The following is a 477-nucleotide window of genomic DNA, read 5'->3' as shown; positions in this document are numbered from 1 at the left end:
TAGGCGCACCTTTCCTGGCCAGCCGGCGAGGTCGCGGCGGGCGGGGCGGCTGTCAGACCTGTTGAGTTTGTTTTTGGCCATCACGCAAGCGCGCTCACGGGGCCACGCGCCCTCGCGCACAAGAGTCGGTTGCTTCCATCAGCAGCGGCGCGCGCCCACCACAACCCACCTCCGGGCAATTCAACCCTCTCTTTCTCTTTCTCTCTCTTGCGCTTTCGGGCGGGCCCGCCACCAACCGTTTGCACAGACAGGGCGCCAGACAGGGCAAGATGTTACGTGGGCGCCGTTGCGCAAGAAAGAAAGACGACAACAATAGCAGGAATTGGGGGGGGGGGGGGTGGAGGGAAGCGGGCGCTCAGCCGAAAGGTGATTTTTATTGTTCCGTTCTCAATGCGTCGCTCAAACTGTTTGGACCTCGAACAACATGTCTCCATCGTAGCGCGTGTATTTGTGTGTGTGTGTGTGTGTGTGTGTGTG

At 60.2% G+C, this 477-nt stretch overlaps 2 non-coding genes across 2 annotated transcripts, besides 1 other annotated feature; both read right to left on the bottom strand.

Moving 5' to 3' along the window:
• Positions 1-51: 51 nt before the first annotated feature.
• On the bottom strand, positions 52-141 carry Tc00.1047053496717.20. The gene has a single exon (XR_008255096.1). It is a non-coding gene; the product is annotated as a C/D small nucleolar RNA (snoRNA), TB11C4C3 (small nucleolar RNA).
• A 211-nt stretch (positions 142-352) lies between these two features.
• Tc00.1047053496717.10 lies at positions 353-439 on the bottom strand. The gene has a single exon (XR_008255095.1). It is a non-coding gene; the product is annotated as a C/D small nucleolar RNA (snoRNA), TB11C4C2 (small nucleolar RNA).
• Positions 440-442: 3 nt separating this feature from the next.
• Positions 443-477: a microsatellite.

Source organism: Trypanosoma cruzi (assembly GCF_000209065.1).
Source record: "Trypanosoma cruzi strain CL Brener chromosome Unknown tcruzi_1047053496717, whole genome shotgun sequence".
Taxonomy (NCBI): domain Eukaryota; phylum Euglenozoa; class Kinetoplastea; order Trypanosomatida; family Trypanosomatidae; genus Trypanosoma; species Trypanosoma cruzi.
This window is presented reverse-complemented; position numbering and strand designations above follow the sequence as displayed.